Source organism: Pinus tabuliformis, chromosome 4_2, assembly GCF_031772625.1.
Source record: "Pinus tabuliformis cultivar Carrire ecotype Pingquan chromosome 4_2, CPIR1, whole genome shotgun sequence".
NCBI lineage: Eukaryota > Viridiplantae > Streptophyta > Pinopsida > Pinales > Pinaceae > Pinus > Pinus tabuliformis.
Window position 1 is genome coordinate 573628749 of NC_142304.1, and position 21868 is coordinate 573650616.

Genomic DNA, 21868 nt, shown 5'->3' on the forward strand with positions numbered 1-21868 from the left:
ACAACCTCAGCAATCAACAAAAGAAGAAGCTCAGCATCAGAGGACTGTACCTGAAACAAGTAGATCTGAAACAGTTTCAAGGGTAAGGACAAGAAGCCAAATAAGTAAAAAAAAAGGTAAAGCCATAGCTGCTGAAGAAAGCCCAGTATCTAAGGCAAGCCTGAATGATTTATTGGAGGCCATTGAGTTTGAGCAAATTGAACCAGTGCATATTGATTTGACACAGTCATCACCAGAAAGTACCAAGAAGTCTAAGGCCTCAAAAAGGCTGAAGTTTGATGAGCCAAGTGAAGAATTCATTTTCAAACCCAGAAGACCTATTACAAGGAAGCCAGTAAAGGAAGCCGAGAAATTGCCCAGAACAGAGGAAGCCGAGGAATTGCCCAGAACAGAGGAGGCAGAGAAATTTAAGCAAAAAGACACAAATAGAACAGTCATCATATCTCAAGGAGGTAATATTATAGCTATAAGGAACCAGTTAGAAGCAGCTAAACATGAGATTGCTAAGGTGAAGAATGCCACTAGGGAGTCTGCAGTCAGGTATGCAAATTATCGTAAAGATGTATGGAAAGGAAGTGAAAACCTAGTAAACCAGTTGGATTCAGTAGCCGATGTTTACACATGGACAGTTCCAGCAATCAAAGAGGCCAAATTCATCAGAAAGATAAATATGCATCTAAGAGCTGAAAATAAAGCTATGAGGAAGAAAGTTGAAGACTTGAAGGCATAGCTAGGCCAGTTAGCTGCTAAATGAAGTTGCTGTTCAAAGAAAGGTTTTGTTCCAAATTTTGTCAAATTTTGCTTAGTTTTATTGTTTTGAGGACATGTAGATCCCTGCTATATGTATCAAAGATCAAAAGGACTTTTGGTAATCAAATGTCTAGGCGGTAAATACCTCAGGGCAAAGACAAGCTGTTTAAACAATTCAGCAGTTTCGTAGCGCGCTACGAAACTGCTGTAGGTGGTGTTTTCAACGCAGACAAACAGTTTGGTAATATGTGCAGAAATTTTCAAAAGGAAACACCTAAAGGATATGTAAGAGACCAAATGAAGCCATCACAACCATTCGGATCAAGACAGGTGTACCTTTAAAAGGTGGAATGCTTTAACTCAAGTTTAAAGTTTCTGTTATAAAGTCACTTTATTACCGGTCATAGGGTATTGAATGAGTTGCATACAAGGAATTTTGGCTTGCACACTTGGCCATCGATGAAGCCTCCAACACATCAGGAACATGGTGGTGTTCTATATTTTTGGGTTATTAAAAGGGCTAAAAGACATGCTGCTGTATATTCGAAGTTATGGATGACTGGAACCGAAAAGCAAGGGATATCACCTAACATCACTGAGCAGTTAAAGCATTCAGCATCCAAGGCCAACATGGAGCATTAAATACTCATCTCAGCAATCATCTCAGCCATCTCAGCCAAACTGAAAGGAGACCAGGTGTCAAAGAACAAAGAGGAATCATTCTACGAAGAAGATAGAGTTAGAGTCATAGTCAAATTAGAACTCTTTAGAACTCCAGTTAGCACTTATTGTGTTTAATAGTTTGTTGCAAAGCAGATAGGTGTCATAAAAAACAGTTATTGAATTCCCCTCATGCTGGAGGAGGAATCTCGAATTAGGTAGAATAAGAATTCTATATATAGCTAAGACAGTGATGTAATGAGGGTTGGATATTTTATAAAACAGAGGACTGTTTTGGCTTATGTAAAAACAAAGTTCAGTAATATAAATGATTGTTTTACTTCTCAGGATTCATAAGGGATTTTCTTGTTCAGAATGTGTGATGGTATATTTTCTTTAGTGTTCTTTTACAGTTGTACAAATGCATAATCACTCAGAATTCATTGATCATGCTCTGACTTCCTGTATGTCTTTGTAAACTGTGGTTTTATATAAGTGGTATTCTGAACATCCAAATGCTAAATGCCCTGACTTCTATGTAAGGCATCATCATTGTTTGCTGTAGTATGTTTGACTCCATAGGCCCAATGGAAACTTATGTAATGTTTGTCCAGCCTTCATTATTTGTCAATGTTATTCACAAGAGTTAGCCATCTTACTAATAGTCAAAATCAATAATCCTTTGAGAGAGCCCTCTCAGGCTAAGGAGGCTAAGCCTTAGTCAAAAGATTGGTGTGAAATAGTTACTTGAAGTCTTCCTGGGTTGCAGCCTTCCAGGGCTTGATTTTGAGATAACATTTTGGTGCGTCTGCCAGGAGCCTGAAGATTACTCATTCCCGAAATTATGAAGCTGAACTTCTGAAGGTAGCAGGAGCTCAGAAAGGTTTTCGAGGCTACATTCTACCTTGGCGACTCCATTCAATCTTAAAGTTAAAAAGGTGGCTTCGAGAGGAAGATATACAAGGAGTAATCCTGACCCAAACCCACCTAGTCCTGTGGATAATCCCAACATTATCTCAAGGAGTAGACAAAGATTTTCTGATATACCAGGTACTTCAAACATTTCAAAATCTTTGTTTCCTGAATTTTCTAGAAGTCCTGAAGATAAAATTGTTGATGATAAAATTCAAGAGGTATTGTTGAGGTCTGAAAACGAAGAAGAGCTTATTGGAATTATTTTAGATTTACAAAAGAGAGGCATTGATACTTCATCTTTAGTGTCACAAAAAGATAAGGAAGAGTTTTGGGAGGTTGTTACTTCAGAATTGCTATTAGAGGAAGAGGACTTGAATCAGCTCAAAGAGCTTGACCCTTTTGAAGTTTTGCTCAAATCTAAAACTGGTTTACCTCTCCCAAATTGGAGTTCTTTTGTCAGTGGTTTACAAAGTCCAAATAGCCCTTTTCGTACCCATACTTTATCTTCTGCCTCTGCTAGTTCAAATAGTCCTCAGACAACATCTCATACTGGTTTTGGTTCCACTGGTCATACAATACCTGTTATCACTGTTCCCCCATTCACTATGGCTATACCTGCTAGGTATGCCCCTCTAGCTCTCCCTGCTGTTTTGCATGATCTTCCTAGTAAATATGCTGCCAGAATTCCAATATGGGGAGGAGATGAAGATATTACAGCCGAGGAACATGTAGATAGGTTCAATGATTTTGTTGACAGGGAAGAAGTGGATGATGAAGATGTAAAATTAAGACTGTTTGCTCAAACTTTCATTGGGGAAGTCAGAAAATGGTTTAAAGCCCTTAGAGCTGGAAGCATTCATAGTTGGGTAGAATTTGAAGACAGCTTTCTAAGGAAATGGGGAAACAGAACTAACCCTGTCCAAGCCCTTACTGAGTATAACAATCTTAGGAGAGCTCCAGAGGAAACTGTTCAAAGTTTCTCTAAGAGGTTTAACAAAGTTTATAATTCTATTCCAGCTCATCTGAAGCCTCCTGGAGCTTTGGCACAGTTGAGATATGCTGAGTCCTTTGATTCAGATTTTTCTCTTTTACTCAGAGAAAGGGAGTCAGCCTCTCTTGCTGACATGCAAAATGATGCAATTAAGGTAGAAGTGAATATGCTTGCTGCTAAGAAATCAAAGATGGCAAAGACAAAGATAAAGGAAGAAGAGAAGCCTTCTACCTCTGCTCAAGAAGACAAGTTTGAAACAATGATGAAAACCATGGAGAAATTGATGGACCGATTAGCTCTTGGGAATACTTCTGCTCCTCAAGCACAACAAGAACCTCAATTTAGAAACCCACAGTTCAGAAGACCTCAGAATCAGCAAAGGCCAAGAGACAACAGAAATCAGCAGGCAGATCCTCCAGTGAGACCTCCTTTCCAACAAAACTTGGTGGATGAAGAAGAAGAACCTGAAGTCCCTGAGGAATCTATCCATTGCTTTGATGAAGAAGATTCAGGAATTTTCTTAACTAAGGAGGAACATGATGAGTCTAGCATGATAAAATCAGAAGAGGAGCCTTCAGATTTCTTAAAAGGTTATCAGCATGCTATATTTGAGATACAGAAGCAGTACAATCTTAGGAATAGAGATGTTCCTATCACAGCAAACAAGGCACAGCCCAAGAAGAATTCCTCAAGAACAGCTGATGATAAAAAGGAAAAAGCAAAGGTAGGTGAAAGTAAAGATGATCCTCCTCTTGACAAAAGGGACATTCAAATTTCTTCTCCTCCCAAAGAAAGTGACAAGTCTACCTCTGTTTTTAATATTGAGAATGAGATTGCAAAAATTAAAATATCAGTCCCTTTTAATGAAATTCTCAAGGTAGATAAGTACAGAAGCAAAATTGTTGAAATGCTAAATTCACAACCAGGAGTGGCTGATATCCTAAATGTACAAGAAGATAATCCTATTATATGCTTGGGTCCAAGGCTTGAGGATGAACAAAATGAAGAATTTCCTCCTTTCTACATAAGCATTACCATCCATGACATGACTCTACATAATGCTATGTTAGATTCAGGGGCATCACATAATCTTATGCCTAAGGTAATTATGGAAAGACTGGGGTTAGAGATTACTAGGCCATATAAGGATTTATTCTCCTTTGATTCAAAGAGAGTTCACTGCATTGGTTTGATAAAAGATGTTGTTGTGGGTCTTACACAAATTCCAGCAAAAACCACTGTTATGGACATTGTTGTTGCAGACATTCCACCTAAGTTTGGAATGCTTCTTTCAAGGTCATGGGCAGCCAAAATCAAGGGCACAATGCAGATGGATCTTACATATGCTACTATTCCAGTGTTTGGTGAGCAAAGGAGGTTGTACCGTGAAACAAGGATGGCCTACATGGTGAGCAGCAAAGAAAAGCCTCAGAATTTTCCTATTTACTCATGTGATACTGGTCTTGGTTCAGCTATCCTTTTCAATGAATCAGTTGGGAGAGAATTAGAAGATAAACCTGCAGAAAATCAGAGTCATGAAGGACAGCAAGGAGATGAAAAGGATATCATGGGCTGTTGGTCATTGTACTTTGATGGATCAGCAGGAAAAGAAGGGGCAGGAGCTGGCATTTGGATCACTAGTCCAACTGAAGAAAGTAAGTTTCTCTCATACAAATTAAATTTTGATTGTACCAACAACATGGCTGAGTACGAATCTCTAGTTTTAGGTCTGGAAGCCTTGATAAAGTTGAAAGCCAAAAACATTGTTGTTTGTGGAGATTCTGAATTGGTAATTAAACAAATAGAGGGTGCATATCAAACCAAGGATGTAAGAATGAGAGCATACAGAAATTTAGTGTTGGAGATGTTAGAAAAATTTCAGACTTACTCTTTTAGCGTCAAAACTAGAGACCAAAACTCTATTACAGATTCTCTTGCTGTTTCAGCCAGTTTATTTGTCATTCCTAAGCACTCTTCTGATAGTTATGAGGTGGAGGTTCGCCATAGACCAGTCATACCAGATAATATCATAAATTGGCAAGTTTTTGAGGATGACCAGCAGGTAAGAAATTTCATTGAATTAAAAGAAGAGTTTGAGCACAATCAAATAGATCAGCAGAACATGTTAGTAGAATCAAAGGAAGGTTCTGAAGTCTTACAGTTACAAAATAATTTAATCCCTAAAGGCCTCATTCCTTTGGAGAAATTATTTGATCAAAATGATGTGTTCAAAGCACCAAGACTGCAAGCTAATGAGGAGGAAGTGGAAAGCTATAATTTAGGTGACTCAGTAGTGCCTAAAATAGTCAAGATTTCAAAGTTCCTTTCAGCTGATATGAAGACTAAATATGTTGAAATGATGAAAAGATTCATTGATGTTTTTGCATGGAGCTATGCTGATTTGAAACAGTATGATTCTTCAATCATACAACATACCATCCCAATTAAGCAAAATGAGAAGCCTTTTAAGCAGAAATTAAGGAGGATTAATCCTCTTCTAATGCCACTGATTGAAAAAGAGGTCAAAAATCTTTTTGATGCCAAAATTATTGTTCCAATCAGATTCTCAAATTGGCTTGCTAACTTGGTACCAGTTAGGAAAAAGAATGGGGAGATCAGAATTTGTATAGACTTCAGGAACTTAAACAAAGCTTCATTGGAGGATAATTACCCTCTTCCCAAAATGGATTTCATTTTGCAAAATATTGTTGGTTCACAAAGGATGTCTATGCTTGATGGCTTCTCAGGGTACAATCAGATTCTTGTTCACCCAGATGATCAGGAGAAGACAACTTTCAGTACTCCTTGGGGAACATTCATGTATGCAAAAATGCCCTTTGGCCTCATGAATGCTGGAGCAACTTTCCAGAGAGCAATGGACATTGATTTTGCTGAAGAAAAGGACAAATCAGTGGTGGTTTATCTTGATGATATCACAGTTTTTTCAAAAAAGGAAGAAGACCACTTAAAGCACCTTGAAAGGGTCCTACTGAAATGTAGGAGGTTTGGTATTTCTCTAAACCCAACCAAAAGTATTTTTGCTTTAACTTCTGGCAAACTGCTTGGACATATTATTTCTGAAGAGGGAATTAGGATTGATCCTAATAGAGTTAGTGCAATTTAAAAGTTAGATTTACCAAGAAGTAAGAAGGAGATTCAATCTTTTCTTGGGAAAGTTAACTTTGTTAGAAGATTCATTCCTAACTTTGCTGAAGTGGTTAAGAACATAACAAAGATGTTAAAGAAAGGAGCAGATTTTAAATGGACACCTGAAGCAAAGAAATCATTTGAAGAAATTAAGAAATCACTTACTCAAGCACCAGTACTCATTAGCGCGGATTTTACCAAGGAGTTTCTGATCTTCACATTTGCTTCTGAAGACACAATTGCTGGAGTTTTATTGCAAAAAGGAAGTCAAGGTACTGAACAGCCCATTTCCTTTTTTAGCAAGACATTGGCTAATGCTGAATTGAAATATAATATCTTAGAGAAACAGGCTTATGCATTGGTGAAAGCCGTTAAGGATTTCAGAATTTATGTTTTGCACTCTCACATTGTTGCATACGTGCCAAATACTGTTATAAAAGACATTCTTACACAAGCTGATCCAGATGGAAAAAGGGGGAAGTGGATAGCAAAGTTGTTGGAATATGATATTGAGATCAAACCCACCAAGTTGGTAAAGGGTCAAATTGTTGACTCAGTCAAATCTGGACTGTATTGATATTAATTTAAGCACAGAAATCTCAGAAATTTCTGAAAATGAAGAAGAGTTGGTCCAGATAAATGAAAAATTCCTGATCTCTGAATGGTATAAGGATATAGCATTTGTTTTGCAGCATAATAGAGCTCCTGATAACCTTTCAAAGTCCAAAGCTCGGTTTACCAAGTTGAAATCTCTCAGATATTTTGTGTATGATCAAAATCTGTTTTGGAAAGATGTAGGAGGAATATTATTAAATTGTCTCATTGAAGAAGAAGCTGATAAAGTAATTGATGAGTTTCATAAAGGGGATTGCGGAGGTCATCATTATTGGAAAGCCACTGCAAACAAGGTTTTGAGAGCTGGCTATTTTTGGCCAACTATGTTTAGAGATATTTATAAAAAGATAGCCACATGCCATGAATGTCAAGTATTTGAAGGAAAAAGAAAGCTCATGCCAATGCCCTTGGTTCCTATTTATGTTGAAGCACCATTCCAGCAGTGGGGATTAGATTTTATAGGGGAAATCCATCCTCCCTCATCAGGACAGCATCGCTGGATTCTCACAGCCACTGATTACTTCACAAAATGGATAGAGGCAATACCCACAAGGCAAGCAAATGATTCTCTGATTATTTCTTTCTTAGAAAATAATATATTATCAAGGTTTGGTTGTCCAATCAAGATCATTACAGATAATGCTCAAGCTTTCAAGTCCAAAAGAGTGATTAATTTTTGTCATCAGTATCACATTTCCCTTGGACATTCCACTGCTTATTATCCACAGGGAAACGGATTAGCTGAGTCATCAAACAAGAGTCTTGTGAGAATCATAAAGAAGCTGCTACAAGAAAATAAAAAAGCTTGGCATTTGAAACTGAAATATGCCTTGTGGGCTGACCGGATTTGCATGAAGAGGTCCATTGGAACATCACCATATGAACTTGTGTATGGAGCAGAGGCTATATTCCCAACATCTCTCGAGGTACCAGTAATGAAGATGATTCAAGGATTAGAAGAGGAACCAAATGCTATACAGCGAAGGATCAATCAGCTAATAGCTTTGCAGGAGAAAAGAAGTGAGGTGTTTGACAGTCATCAACAAAACCAGAATAGGGTCAAGAGAGCATTTGACAAAAAGATCAAAGAGGTCACATTTCAGATTCATGATAAAGTCCTGAAATGGGAAGCCAGAATTGAAGAGAAAGGTAAACATGGTAAATTTCAAAATTTGTGGAAAGGGCCATATCAGATTTCTGCTTTCCATGGAAATAACACCTACATTCTGCAGGAAGTTGATGGAACACCAAATGCTGGAGGACCTGTTAATGGCAGGTTCTTAAAGCATTACAATTAATGAATTTCTGCCAAGTGTCTCACAAACATTGTATATAACCGTTTTATGAATCTTTCTTGTTGAAAATAAATGACAAGTTGAACAGAAAGCTTAAGCCCGAGGTGAAGGCCCACAAAGCTAGAAAGGAATGCTTGTCAACTCTGTGTGTGTTTTTAAGAAATTGAACAAAGCACTGGACCTACGAGTTCTTAGTGTACTACAGGAGCACACTATCCCAAGTGGAGCCACTGTTATCACTTAGAACTAAAAAAAAAAAAAAAAAAAATTGCATATAATCCTTTGTCCTAGTTCAATGTCAAAAGTCTGTGTCAAATTGTTTTCGTTTTATGTTTCTTACTTAGGGTTGGAGCTTTAAAGGTGTTTGATTTAAATTATACTCGAATCCTATTGGTCCTCCTCCACCATCATGGTTTCATAAGTCATGTCTTGTCTTATCCTAGTCACCGATTCTTTTCGTGATTTCGCAGCATAATCTCCTATTGGCCAGTTTCGCAGCGTAATCATTGTTCAGCCATTCCACAGCGCATTATCATTAAGCCGTTTCGCAGCGCATTATTAGAATTCAAAACTAACCGCGCTGCGAAATCGTGGATTCGTGCATTTCGCAGCGAATCTTTCCCAAAGTGTCAAGTCTGTTGATGAGTCACCAATTCTGTCCTCTCATGTCAGTTGGTGTACCTCCCGTAGCATGTCTAAACGCTCATTAGTCGCTACTCCACCAATAGATTTGTTGAAATGCACAGAAATATCATTCCAATGGATTTTACCATGCATGGATCTTTATGATGATCATAAGCGATGCATAAGTGACAAGCTTGTATGATGATGTATTTGAGTTTTCAAGCGAGGCTGTTTTCAAGCGAGCCTGATTACAAGCGAGGCCGAGTTAAAGAGAACTGAACCGCCATTTCAACTGAAGCTGTTGGTCATTGTGTGTGTGAAGATTTCAAAAGAAAAATGGAGAGGAAAGAACACAGATCTGGAAAATTCCAGAGGACCGAACCTGAAGGTTTGGACATAGCATTGAGAGATGAAGGCGTGAAGAAAGCATTCAAAGATGCCGGGTGCTGGAACTTTTGTAAAAAGCTGCAAGGAGGACATGCACAGGTAACCAAAGAGTTTGCTTTAAACTTCACCGGTTTAAATTCAAAAATAGCTATGTTGGAAGTTCAAGTGTCTCCGGAGGCAATAGCTGCTGTAACAGAGATCCCAAGAGGGCGGCAAGAATGGTTTAAGAATTTTAAGTTTGATATGAATCCATGCAAAGAGTTTTTAAAAGAGGCATATGTGAATGAAGACCTAACAAAAGCAGTGCCCAGAAACTATGTCAAGGAGCATTATGCCCTTCTTCTCACCTGTATTCAGAAATACTTGACCTGTGAAGGAAGATACAATAAGGTCTACTCTTATCACTTCAAGCTGCTTTTACATTTCACTGGGAAAGCTTCCATAGACATTCCTTTTTACTTATTTCGCAGTTTGAGTAAAATGTGTGATAAGGTGCAGCTGAGGAAAGAGGATTGTGAAACCTCTTTGTTTCACCATGGTTTGGTTAAATTGTTAGTTTTAGATGGCCTCCAGAAGATAGGCAGAGACTGGAATTCGTTCATCTTCATGGCTGGTTTCCAAAGCAAAACTGGCCTTACTCCACAACCAGTTAAAGAACAACCAGTCAAAGAACTCACGATAGCTAAGCTTCAAAAAGAGGCAAGAGATAAAAAGCAAGACAAGTCACAGCTAAGAAAACCAGTGAAGCCATTGATCATTAGAGAACAACCTCAGCAATCAACAAAAGAAGAAGCTCAGCATCAGAGGACTGTACCTGAAACAAGTAGATCTGAAACAGTGTCAAGGGTAAGGACAAGAAGCCAAATAAGTAAAAAAAAAGGTAAAGCCATAGCTGCTGAAGAAAGCCTAGTATCTAAGGCAAGCCTGAATGATTTATTGGAGGCCATTGAGTTTGAGCAAATTGAACCAGTGCATATCGATTTGACACAGTCATCACCAGAAAGTACCAAGAAGTCTAAGGCCTCAAAAAGGCTGAAGTTTGATGAGCCAGGTGAAGAATTCATTTTCAAACCCAGAATACCTATTACAAGGAAGCAAGTAAAGGAAGCCGAGAAGTTGCCCAGAACAGAGGAAGCCGAGGAATTGCCCAGAACAGAGGAGGCAGAGAAAATTAAGCAAAAAGACACAAATAGAACAGTCATCATATCTCAAGGAGGTAATATTATAGCTATAAGGAACCAGTTAGAAGCAGCTAAACATGAGATTGCTAAGGTGAAGAATGCCACTAGGGAGTCTGCAGTCAGGTATGCAAATTATCGTAAAGTTGTATGGAAAGGAAGTGAAAACCTAGCAAACCAGTTGGATTCAGTAGCCGATGTTTACACATGGACAGTTCCAGCAATCAAAGAGGCCAAATTCATCAGAAAGATAAATATGCATCTAAGAGCTGAAAATAAAGCTATGAGGAAGAAAGTTGAAGACTTGAAGGCACAGCTAGGCCAGTTAGCTGCTAAATGAAGTTGCTGTTCAAAGAAAGGTTTTGTTCCAAATTTTGTCAAATTTTGCTTAGTTTTATTGTTTTGAGGACATGTAGATCCCTGCTATATGTATCAAAGATCAAAAGGAGTTTTGGCAATCAAATGTCTAGGCGGTAAATACCTCAGGTCAAAGACAGGCTGTTTAAACAATTCAGCAGTTTCGTAGCGCGCTACGAAACTGCTGTAGGTGGTGTTTTCAACGCAGACAAACAGTTTGGTAATATGTGCAGAAATTTTCAAAAGGAAACACCTAAAGGATATGTAAGAGACCAAATGAAGCCATCACAACCATTCAGATCAAGACAGGTGTACCTTTAAAAGGTGGAATGCTTTAACTCAAGTTCAAAGTTTCTGTTATAAAGTCACTTTATTACCGGTCATAGGGTATTGAATGAGTTGCATACAAGGAATTTTGGCTTGCACACTTGGCCATCGATGAAGCCTCCAACACATCAAGAACATGGTGGTGTTCTATATTTTTGGGTTATTAAAAGGGCTAAAAGACATGCTGCTATATATTCGAAGTTATGGAGGACTGGAACCGAAAAGCAAGGGATATCACCTAACATCACTGAGCAGTTAAAGCATTCAGCATCCAAGGCCAACATGGAGCATTAAATACTCATCTCAGCAATCATCTCAGCCATCTCAGCCAAACTAAAAGGAGACCAGGTGTCAAAGAACAAAGAGGAATCATTCTACGAAGAAGATAGAGTTAGAGTCATAGTCAAATTAGAACTCTTTAGAACTCCAGTTAGCACTTATTGTATTTAATAGTTTGTTGCAAAGCAGATAGGTGTCATAAAAAGTAGTTATTGAATTCCCCTCATGCTGGAGGAGGAATCTCGAATTAGGTAGAATAATAATTCTATATATAGCTAAGACAGTGATGTAATGAGGGTTGGATATTTTATAAAACAGAGGACTGTTTTGGCTTATGTAAAAACAGAGTTCAGTAATATAAATGACTGTTTCACTTCTCAGGATTCATAAGGGATTTTCTTGTTCAGAATGTGTGATGGTATATTTTCTTTAGTGTTCTTTTACAGCTGTACAAATGCATAATCACTCAGAACTCATTGATCATGCTCTGACTTCCTGTATGTCTTTGTAAACTGTGGTTTTATATAAGTGGTATTCTGAACATCCAAATGCTAAATGCCCTGACTTCTATGTAAGGCATCATCATTGTTTGCTGTAGTATGTTTGACTCCATAGGCCCAATGGAAACTTATGTAATGTTTGTCCAACCTTCATTATTTGTCAATGTTATTCACAAGAGTTAGCCATCTTACTAATAGTCAAAATCAATAATCCTTTGAGAGAGCCCTCTCAGGCTAAGGAGGCTAAGCCTTATTCAAAAGATTGGTGTGAAATAGTTACTTGAAGTCTTCCTGGGTTGCAGCCTTCCAGGGCTTGATTTTGAGATAACACAGTTGACAAATGGCAGCAGTAACTTGAAGTGGACAAAGGAGAGGACTTATAGGAGGGAATCCCCCTCATTTATTACTCCTCACTTTGAATTCCCCTTCATTCATCTTGGAGTACAAGCAGCCAAGTCATGCATTAGCAAGCAGCTGAGCAAGTGGAGGATAACTGATGTTTATCTCAAGTTTTGGGAGCCAAGCCTCCCTGATTTTGAGGAAGTTGTTGGTAGCTTCATTTGTATAGGTAGGGAGGCCTAGGGCCTCACTAGGGTCGGATTTTTATGGAATTTTTTGTCGATTTTTTTTTGGATTATTGTTGCAGTATTGCTTCTGTAAACTCTGCTCAACTTCGAGCTTATTATCTTGACAGTTCATGTAATCTTGTTATTGTTTTGAGAATAAAGATGGAATCCTTTTTGAATTAGCACTGAGTTACCTCAGAGGCCTGAAGCTCTTGGGTTAGGGCCCAATCCAATTAGCTAGGCTCCTCTTTACTTGTATTTGTAAGTTTCATTTCAGTTTATGGAATAGGTTGTTATTAGATGCATTTCTTTTATGGTTAAGAATAGGTTGCTTTTGATGATTCAGTAGGTTGCTTCCATTTGTGTTTTCTATAGTAGGTTACGCAGTGATAAAGAAAAGATCCGAAAGGCTTTTAATAGTGCCTTAGTCTCTCTTCCTCTCTTTGGAACAATGATTTGAGGCAAAGACCCTCTTGTTGCCCCAAAAACACAGATTTTCTTCATTTATAGGACTTCTAGTGTTTGCAGCTTTGTAATTGGTTCATAGTCTAGTTTGCTTCGTTTTAGAACTCCTTCATCATGCTCATTTCATTATTTACAATAGTATTCTCTCATGCTTTTCTTTCATGCAATGGTTATCAGCATTTCCTTTCATAGATCATAGTTTATTTTGATGCAAAAATTATGTTTTTTAGATGCACTTATTTCCTTCCTTGCTTAATCTCATTGGTTTACTGTCAGTTGTTTATGCAACATATATATTCTAGTAGCAGGCCATCCTATCAGCTATTCGACCCTCCATCTAATCCATGCCCTACAGGTCGCCCAAGTGTCCCCTCAATTCGGCCATAGTTTCCTGCATTTTCCATAGACTTTCCTCCCTCTCCTTGAGCAAATCCAATCATCCTTCTCTCTCCTAATGATTCTTGGTAGACCCTAGGTGCCCTCACACTTCATCCCAACATTCATCTACCTTCTCCACCTACTCTCCCACCTTCAAAACAGTGAAAACTGCTCTCGGCCTCCTCATGTAGGCCTCGTGTAGAACGTTATTTTTCCTCCTGTACATTTTCTATGTTCTCCTGTATATTTTATTGTAGGCTTTATTTTGAAGGCCAAGTGTGGGAACAACATCCAGAAGGCCACCTAAGACCTCCTAGGACCCATCCACATCATCCTACATCCTCTCAAGTCCTAAAACCACCCTCCAACGCCACCTATTCATTGAGACATTCATAAACAAATAAATTACCTGCATGACAAATTCACATAAAAGTACATAAAATTCCAAAAAGATTCTTTTTGCTCATTTAGTTCTAGAAATAGCTTAGGTAGATGTTGTTTACTTCTTTGAGTAGGTAATGGCATTTTTTTTCACGATTTTCATAGTGCTTTATGCAAAAGTAGGATTAGTGGTTAACTAGGATCTCCTTGGTTTTCCTTACATTTCAGTCTTCCTTTCCGCAAGTAGAATAACATTATTAGAGTAATCTCTCTTTTCCCTTTCATCACATGTAGAGCATCTTTTGGAATCCATAGAAGTTGGGTTGAGCTCCTAGTGATCTTGCGTCAGCTCACCAAGTGACAACCTGCAGTAAGAACTATTACTTGTGCATACAACACTATCGCTTCCAAGTTTGTTACGAACTACCGGGTTGATAAAAGTAAAGTAGGAAGCCCAGGAGTTGCAGCATTATTGCTGCAATACTGAAGGTCACCACAAAGGCCAAAGCATTATGGGACTTCCACGAACCCGCTCGTAGACATGGCTCAGCCAAATATCTCTTCAGCTAGCCACCCCCGCACCATATTCCAAGAATGAATGGGATATCTCATAAAACACATCAATCAAAACCATTTAGGGCTTTGAGGTGCCAATCCACCTCATCCCATCAAACAATGATTGTACCTAACATTCAGACATCAAAAACTATCACTAGATTGGTCTCTCCCAAGCCTTCCAACTTGAAAGTGTTTGTTCCAACCAAGATTTCCAAGAATAGTAATGCAACCCATAGATGTTGTTGGTCTTCCAGATCATTTGTCCAAGCATTACTTCCAAGTATAGTAAATCAACCCACCAAGGGATTCCAGATAATTTTGCCAACCAAAGCTTCTAGGACTAGTAACTCAACCCATGTTGTTACGGGGCATCTAGGAACTATTAACTGAACCCAAGCTAAAGGAAACATGAGCACCAAATAGAAAAACAAATAAATGAACCCAGAACACCATGGCTATCTAGGAAATGACAAGTCTAGGAAATTCCATTATTAATCCAGACAATCTTTCATGCCAATGATAAATAGAGAGAGCTCCAAAACTTAACCGACAAAATTCACTGTAATGATCCTCATAAGCCTTTTTATTAAGGAGGCCTCTATTTTATTAAGGAGACCTCCCTGCCATCTCCTAGATCAGAACCTGCACATAAACAAGACAAAGCATAATATCTACAACATATAAACCTTTATAATCAAAAAATTAATATATAAGAGAATATAAGATAGCATGCATCTAAGCTACTTACTAATCATGTAATCGAGCCAACAAGTAAATGAATACCATATTGACACCCTCAAGTAGACAGTACAGAAATAGATCTATATTATTAGATAGAAGATGAATGATTACAACCATCTTGGCTGGATCAAGCCTCCTCTATTCCTTCAGCTCCATTCTCTCTCTCTCTCAATTTTTTGGAATCATAACAATACTTAAGTTCTTGCAAACTTTAAACAACCATTCAACCTTTGTTAGAATGACCAAGAATCCAATTTAAATATGGAGAGAGGCTCATCCTTGTTATAGACATTTTTGGGAACTGCAACCCCAATCACAAATGTCCATAAACTAAGGGCTCCTAAGTCCCTAAAGGTGTTGTTCCAACCCCTAAAAGAACAAGGTCAACTGATTACAGCATCTCCCAGAAGTTCTCCATGAAAAACTACTCAGAACTGGTCAAAACTTGACCATTTCACCTGCTCCATGGTCAAAGTGCGTTGCATCCCACCTACCGACACACAGTAGGTGCGATGCATGTTGAAATTCCCTTCTATGGGGTGCGATGGGCGAGAGTGGACAAATGGCATGGTCAATCTGCAAGGTGGAGAATCATGGAATCTTCCAGAAACTTCTCATGTGACACTTGCTTCTCTACATTCGCCCAGGGATGAGTAAGAGATCATCAATCTCCAAGTGGAATCAAGAGCTATCAGAGGGAGGACACTAATCAAATCTCAAAAGCTGACTCACCCCCCTTGCATACATCTATATATGGATCCCTCATCCCAGAGATCCAGAGGCTGGAATTTTGTGTCTTGTAAGGAAGTGGTGTTGGTTTCTTGGTGTAACACCATAGTGTTGGGTGATCTAAGATTTTCATTAGGTGAAGAAGGGTTTTTTTGCTGAGAGGATGACGCTGGCTCAGAACAATTGGTTGTAATCCTCTTTGCTCTTTCTTGATTATTAATAAAACTATTCAAGTTTTCCTCCACATTCTTGTATGATTGATGATTTATGCATTTGTGTGTTCAATATATATCTGGTCCTATATTGCTTATGATAGTAGATCTCTGTTCTTGGATAGTATTATGCTGCTTTGATTCTACAGGTGCTCTTTGAAGCCGGGTAGACGAGGAAGTGAGTGGCAAAGATCTACCAGAAGGGAAAGGAATCAAGCAAGGAACCAAGCGCAAGACAGAGGTTGGTCTCCTTTATTCTTCTCTCATCTACTTCTCATAAAGGAAAACGAAAGTGGTTTTAGTTTGTTTGTTTCTAAGGTAGCTACCAGCCTTAAGTGGGATTAGCAACTCTGCATAGACACTATTCCCGATAACAATCCTTGCATATTCTTTCATGAGTTCCAATGAGGAAAAATCTAGGGTGTTGCCTCACTTTATTTCTCTTTCTCTTATTGTGAGATTCCATTAGGAATAACAATGTCCTTAGTATGGACTAAGACATATGTTTTGTAGTTTTATAGCTAATATTTCAGTGAAGAGTGTAATGTTAGTCAATAAACTCATGCTTTGACCTCCAAAATCTCATAAATATCTAGTAACACAACCCTTTAGGAAAAACAGAGTGTTAACCAAGGGATCAATTTTGGCTAGGAGATGGAAGGAAATATAACTCTCCATGTTTGTTTCTTGGGTGTGTTGCCCTAGAAAATAGGCTTGTGACATAGGTATTTTATCCAACCAATGTTTCTTTCTCCTCTGATCTAATGAGGAGGCCATTTGGTTGTATAAAAGATGCCCCCAGAAGTGTGAGGTTAGATATGAAGATGATAGCCGAAATACTTTATAATTATTGTAGTAGAAAAGAGAAAGGATTGGAGCTTTGGGCTTGCAAGAGACTTGAAACAAGCCACATATGTCAAATATAGAAGATCATGTCCTAAGTGAGGCATTCCCATGCTCAGTAGCTATGTCAAAGTGATTTCTCAAAAAAAGGTATGACTATCATGTCCATTGATAGACACAACGTGGAAGTTGTGTCATGATATGATCAATCTGACGATTTGTATCCAAAAACAATATACGTAGCTTAGGAGAAGCAACAAGGATGAGTGATGTAAGGCTCTACCGAAGGTCTTGGTCACCGCTTATTTGAAAAACATATTTTTTCACATGTGAATAAATGAGTTAAATTTGAACATGTGAGAAATAGTCTCATTACAAGTTAATGATGAAAATTGTTAACAGACGCGAGGATGGCTACCAATAAGGATGATGGTCTCCAAGATGTGCATAAAATATAGCGAGTGTGAGAAGGATTTTGTCGTCAAACACTCATAGAGTCACTTAACTAGGAGCCAATAATGAAAACCCCCAATCGAATGCAAGGAAACCTACCACTGAGGACTACAAGTTCCAAGGTACTGATATGCTTCTGGATCTTCTTCCTAGATAGAGTGTTAAAGTTGATTGGAAGATATAGGTCAAAAGGCACACAGTGAGGTGTCCTACATCAGCTGACAGGAAACGGGACAAAAAATATTGTTTTGGAGATAAATTTTGAGCAATGGGTCAAACAGATGGAGGGGCATTTTAAGGTATATGATGGATGGTCAATATAGGAATTAGATGGTAAATAAATCCCTTGAACAATAGAAGGCATGAACCTAAGGCTACCAAGAAGATTAAACTCATTAACACCAAAGAGTGTTAGGATACAGGGATGCAGAAGCATCAAAATGTGAACGCTAAACTTTTAGGATGGAAAGGTTCAGTGAGATGTTAAGAAAAGAGGTTTGCTGAGGGAGTGCCATATTCAAGGGATAGACTGCTACCAAAATATCCTTTAGAATATAGATATTGAGTCACTGTGTTATCCAATTTTGCATTCAAAACTAGGGTCAAACTTCATGTGGATCATCTTATTCATGGCTGATAATATTTTTATTAGATTCCTCTCATCGAGAGGTGTAGGATTAATCTAAATATCATCTGATTCCTATAAGTTTTTATGGAGATATGAATTTATTTTGATTATGGAATTATTATCAAGCCGACCTACAACTCATGTAGGCTTAGAAGCCCAACAGTCGCATCTATTCAAGCATCAACAATTGTGTATAAATATAGGAGGAATTTTCCTCATTTTCACTCACTCTTCTCATCAAATCTCTCTCTTTCTCCTGTATAGAAATGAGGCTCTTCTCTACTATGCATAAAAGAGACTCTCTCTCACACATGTGGAAGGAAGTTGCTGAACCTGAAGCTACAACTGCAGATCCAAACTTTGACCAGCGTTGACCATCAAACCTCCTCTTCCAAACTGTTTTGTAGGTCCATCTGGACCTCCTCTAAAGGCCACATTTTTTGGTGGTGGAATCAAGCCTATCTGACGATCGGTTTGTGAGATATCAACTGCCCTAGTTTTGATGATGAAGCCGCTAATGCTGATGCTGCTGATCTAGGGTTTGCTATTGCTGATATAAATCAAATTTATTGTACTATTTCTCTCTGCTGAATTATTGAAGATAAAAGAAGATTTGATCAAAGGTTTTCCCCACACCTTGTGGGGTTTGTCCCTGGCTAGCCGCAACATCTTGTGTCTCTTTCCTTGGCTTGTTTTCTGTTGGTCGTTTAATGTTCTATCTGCACTTTACTTATGCACATGTGATTGCTAATCTATGAATAATAACAAGAAAAGTAAATTTCTCTAAGCATAGAACATACCATAATTCAAAATGGTATCAGAGTTGAGGTGAAGACAAAGCCCGAGCAAGAGCAAGAGAAATCACCAAAGAGAATATTGGCAAGGCTATCCTAAAAGAACTATGGGTTCCTCATCGCTCTTTCCTGCAAAGGACAAGCTTTGTGAGAAAGCTTATTATCACGGATGGAAGATGTCTATCGATCTAACCCTAGAAAATCAAGGAGTGTTGGACCATGTGAGAGGCAATATTGTTGAGCCTTCATCAAATGCATCCCCTGCTTCCAAGAACAAATGGGAAACCAGAGAAGTCAAAGCAAAGAAGATCATCCTAGACTTGATTGACAAGCACTTGCTGGCCTACATCTCTGACCTGAACACCTCCAAGGAATTCTACAATAGACCAGTGAGTTTACCTAAAGTTAATGATGCAAATCAATTTTTGTTTCTTAGAAATAAGCTGAAGGAAATTAACAAGGGTAAAGATGAGTGTATGTAAGCATACTTCCTAAAAATCACCGAGATCATGGACGATCTCCTATCTATTGGGGAGACTGTTACTAATGGTCAGATGGCACTCATGACTCTTGGAGTATTACCATCTGAATGGTACGTCTTTATGACTACTCTTCTGAACAACAATGTAATTCTTGGTTTCGAGGAATTAATGGCTAGATGCATCCAAGAAGAAACAAGGGTAGGAAAGCAAGAAATGTCCATGCCTAAAGGTCCTCCTCCTACCTTTTTTTCTCATTATAAGAAAAGAAACACTTCCAGGACTAAATGAAAAAGAAAGGCTGGACCTAAGGGTGGAAGAAAAGGACGATGTTACATTTGAAATAAAGCAGGTCACTATGCAAGGGAGTGCCCTGATAGAAAGGACTCACAACAGGACAATGATTAAGATCCATCTCATGACTATCAAAAAAATGAAAAATATAATAGCAGAGGTAAAAGGAGTGTTGGAAGTGAAGGAAGAGGACAATCATTCAAGAAGGCTAGAAATTCCAGGTATGAATCTAACATTGTTGAAAATAAGTAGAATGAATATTATCTACCAGCTGCTCTATCTACCTCTGCTCCTTTGGACTCAATGGGAATTTGGCTCATTGATAGTGGTGCCTCAAGGCACTTCACTGGTTACAAAGAAGTTCTCCATAACCTGATAGAGAAAGAAACTAACCTGGAAATTTTCCTTGTAGATAATATGAAATATCCCGTGAAAGTTGTAGGCAATGTCCCTTTTAAATTGAATCAAGGCAATACGATCCACTTACAGGATGTATTATATGTATCTTTCCTCAAAAAGAACCTGGTGTCCTTAACTCTTGGGTTTATAGTTTATTCATTATATCAGGTTGGAGGAAGTCTGCTAGGTGTCATGTCTAGTGACACATCTCAAGCCTTAATCGAGAGTCAAACCAAAAAGAAGATCAAGATCTTAAGGACTAATAATGGAACTGAACATGAATCAAATGAGTTTCATGTCTTTTGTAAAGAGGCTGGCATTAAGAGGGAGACTACTACACCATATACTCCTAAACAGAATGGTGTGGCAGAAAGGAAGAACTATATGATTGTGGAAGCTATCCGTGCCATGTTCCATGATCAAAGAATTCTGAAGAGTCTATGGGCCGAAGCTGCAAACGTTGTTGTATATGTACAAAACTGTTTTCCTCATCAAGCATTGGGTTCCAAGACTCCTTAATAAATGTTCACTGTAAGGAGCTCTCTAGAAGCTGACACCAGGGAACCGAAAGAAAAAGAGTATGATGAGATATTTGCACCTGTTTCCAGAAACACCACCATCCGCTCTATCATAGCCCTTGTGGCTTCATAAGGATGGAAATTACATCTGATGGATGTTAAGACTATGTTCATGCATGGTTCAATCAGAGAAGAGGTCTACGTGGAGCAACCTGAAGGATTTGAGATTTATAATAAAAAATCTCATGTATGAAGGTTGAAGAAAGCTCTCTATGGGTTGAAGCAAGCACCCCGAGCATGGTATGAGAGGATCGATAGCTACTTGATGAAGCTGGGATTCACTAGGAGTGAAACTGATATTAACCTTTACTTTAAGGTTGAATATGACAAACATCTCATACTGGTGTTGTATGTGGATGACCTCTTTCTAACAGGTGCAGACCCTCTCATTCACAAATGTAAGAGGGAGTTGGCCTTTGAATTTGAAGTGAAGGACCTAGGACTGATGCACTATTTCCTAGGACTTGAAGTGTGGCAGAAGCCAGGGGAAATTTTCCTATCTCAAGGAAAATATGTGGTCAAGATATTGAAAATATTTTCTATGGTGAACTAGAAGCCTGTGACTACCCCGATGGAGCTTGACTTCAAGAAGTTAAGTGGTAGTGCTGCGGGACCTATTTTACGAAATTCCATTGAGTATTGGCAACTTGTCTGAGAATTAGTGTTCTTAGCGAACTCCAGTCTAGATATATGCTTCGCAGTCAACATGTTCAGTCAAAATATGGTTGAGCCTCACCACATACATTGGATTGGTGCCAAGAATCTGTTGAGATATCTTCATAGCACAATTACTTATGGGTTAATATACACTGCGAGAGATGTGAGACTACTTGGATACACTTATGCTGATTGGGTAGGCAATGTGGAGGACCGTAAGAGCACTTCCGAGTGTTGTTTCTCCTTGGGATCTGCTTCGATATTCTAGATGAGCAGGAAGCAAAAGTCGATGGCTTTGAGCACCGCCGAAGCAGAGTATATTGCTACTAGCATGGCCTCCTGTGAGGGAGTCTGGCTGCGAAAGCTCTTCAGTGAGCTGTTTGGATTTACATTGGATACCACCGTGATCCTATGTGACAACTACAGGGGGATTCATCAGTAAGAGAATCCCATATTTCATGATCGCTCCAAGCATATAGATATCAGGTACCACTATATTCAAGATATGGTGCAGTGGGGAGCTATCAGGCTCCAACATATTAGTATAAATGAATAGGTCGCCCACATTCTGACAAAGCCCCTATGGAAAGTAAAATTCCTGACCTTCCCAGAACAACTTGGTGTTGTTCAAAATCCCTCTGATGAGGGTCCTGTATGATGCATTGAGCTCTGGGATCTCTGGGGGTGG